The sequence below is a fragment of the Salvelinus sp. IW2-2015 genome, unplaced genomic scaffold (genome assembly GCF_002910315.2).
Source record: "Salvelinus sp. IW2-2015 unplaced genomic scaffold, ASM291031v2 Un_scaffold12152, whole genome shotgun sequence".
NCBI lineage: Eukaryota > Metazoa > Chordata > Actinopteri > Salmoniformes > Salmonidae > Salvelinus > Salvelinus sp. IW2-2015.
In genome coordinates this window covers 1-2,530 of record NW_019953408.1, presented here as the reverse complement: position 1 = coordinate 2,530, position 2,530 = coordinate 1, and the positions used below count along the sequence as shown (strand labels likewise).

Sequence of the window (2,530 nt, the reverse complement as noted above, 5' to 3'; positions counted from 1 at the left end):
ATTGGTCCATAGCGAGGGTCATCAGACATGCCCTTCTCATGCATGCCTTCCATAGGCTGGGAGGAGACAACACACATTAATACATTGACATAAGATTGTCCTACTTAGATAGCACATACATTTCTTATGTACAGTAAAGGAAGAATAGATGAATGCTAATCTAGTATAAAAAAAAAGTTGTATGTATAAAATGTTACCACATACATTACATTTAAGGATATGCCCATTGTCTGTCTTACTTTGTGCATCTGATGCATATTCTCCTGAGGATATACTGAGGGCCCCTGTTGTGGGTGGGAGTGCCCAGAGGCTGGGGGACCTGGGCTGGGTCCCATCATGCTATGAGCAGAGCCCGGGGAAGGGCTGGGGCCCATCATTGCTCCTGGAGAAGGCCCCGGTCCTGGGGAGGGGCCCGGCCGAGGCGTCCCTCCCATGGGAGGGTCTGGGGTGGACATCTCTCAGCTGAGTCTGAGAATGTGACAGCACCAAGCTCCACTCTGCAGAGAGGACAAATTACAGAAGATAGTGAGCAAATTGTAGGTGACAATTTTGCAATATTTGTTTGCGTTTGTTGGCTGTACCTGCACCAAATCTCCAGTGGTTTTCCTTCATAGCTTATCTTTTTTTTGGCAATTTTATTTCCACGACGGATCAAAAAACATGTTGTTTCCTCATGACGCTTGTCCCTCTGCAGCAGACATATGTTATTATAATTACATTTTAAGGCTTGTATGAATATCCTGCTTAATATAATATTTGTGCCATTATCACAAATCAACTGCATTATACTTAAATACTTCAACCAGTAAAATGGCTCTTTGGCTAGCTTTTGCCACAGCATTTATCAATGAGCGTTAGGATTCTAGCTAAGAATTGATGCACCCAAAAAAGTTATTTTGCAAAGACGACAACCAAATATAATCTTAGCAACTTCTCAAGCAAGAATCAAAACATAATTGTAAGCGTATGACAACCCCAAAAAGTTATTTTGTTCAAAAGTAATAAAAAAGTAAATCTCGGCTATGTTGAATGGGCGCAGATGGCAACAGATTCTTACTGCAGCCAAGAGACACACACATCTGTGTGTAACGCTAGTGTTTCATGTACTGTAAAAGGGTCTATAGAATCATGAGATTCACAATAAATATTGTATCGGCACCTAAGTATCGTGAGGTCCCTGGCAATTCCCAGCCCTGGTGCGTACCAGATGATCTCTATATAGCCATCATCCACAAATGGACTTTGTGTTCTCTGAGCTTTGGGTTCTCGGATGTGCCCAAATGACCCAAAATACACCAGCTGGTCTGAATAACAAGATCCAATTCTCAAGATAGCCTTTTTGTAGTCATTTGAGTATGTTTTGTGTTAATATGCACAGCTGGCACAAAAATACACAAGTCGGATTAGAAAATAAGACACTAGACTGGTAGAACCTGAAAGCACAGCTCACACATCTCCTGAGTTAGTTAATTTGAAAGCCAGTTTCTGCTTGTCACAAGGTGGCAAATTTTGTCAAGATATTAGCCCAAGCATTCTCAACTTAAGACAAAAGTAGGAGCGTAGGCAAAAACACAGCAGCCACACTGACTCTCGAAATGGGGCCGCCCCAGGGGGGCATGCTTAGTCCCCCCCTGCACTCCCTGTTCAGTCACGACTGCACAACTTCATTAAAGAATGAACATGGTCCACACACACCAACACAGTCCCGAAGAAGGCATGATAATGCCTCATCCCCCACAGGAGGCTGAAAAGATTTGGCAAGGGCCCTCAGATACTCAATAAGTTATAGTGCTGCACCATTGAGAGCATCTTGACAGGCTGCATCATTGCTTGGCATCCAAATGCAAGGCACTACATAGGGTAGTGTGTAAGGCACAGTACATCAGCCGACCTCCCTGAATTCCATGACCTCTATACCAGGCGGGGTCAGAGGAAGACCCTAGAAATTGTCAGACTCCAGCCACCCAAGTCATAGACAGTTCTTTCTGCTACTGCACGGGAAGCGGTACCAACGCTGGAACCAACAGGACCCTAAACAGGGCCCTTAACAGTTTCTACCCCCAAGCCATAAGACTGCTAAATAGTTKACCAAATAGCTACACAGACTGTCTGCATTGACCCCCTTAAGCACTAACTCTGACTCATGATATACACTGCTGCTACTGCTTATTATCTATCCTGTTGCCAAGTCACTTTACCCCTACCTATATGTACATAGATATCTACCTCAATTCCCTCGTACCCCTGCACATTGACTCGGTACGGGTACCTCTGTATATAGCCAAGTTATAGCCAACGGGTTCCAAATAGTCAAGACTATCTATAGCCTATTCTTACTGCCAGATCTGTTTTTCCCTATCAGCCACTGCATGTGCTTCAACTGTTTTGTTTAAAATGTATTTAGACGCCTGTGAGCTAGGGTCTCTTTTTAAGGGGAGGCCTATAATAAAAACAGTTATAAAACACAAATAGAATTCTACAATTATTCCGCAAGACACCAGTACCAAAATGATAGCCTACATCGCAATGC

At 43.6% G+C, this 2,530-nt stretch overlaps 1 long non-coding RNA gene across 1 annotated transcript; it reads right to left on the bottom strand.

The window, feature by feature from the left end:
• On the bottom strand, nt 1–663 carry LOC112080138 (uncharacterized). The gene is made up of 3 exons (XR_002896122.2): nt 582–663; nt 240–497; nt 1–56 (listed from the first exon to the last, which is right to left on the bottom strand). It is a non-coding gene; the product is annotated as an uncharacterized lncRNA (long non-coding RNA).
• Nucleotides 664–2,530: the final 1,867 nt, after the last annotated feature.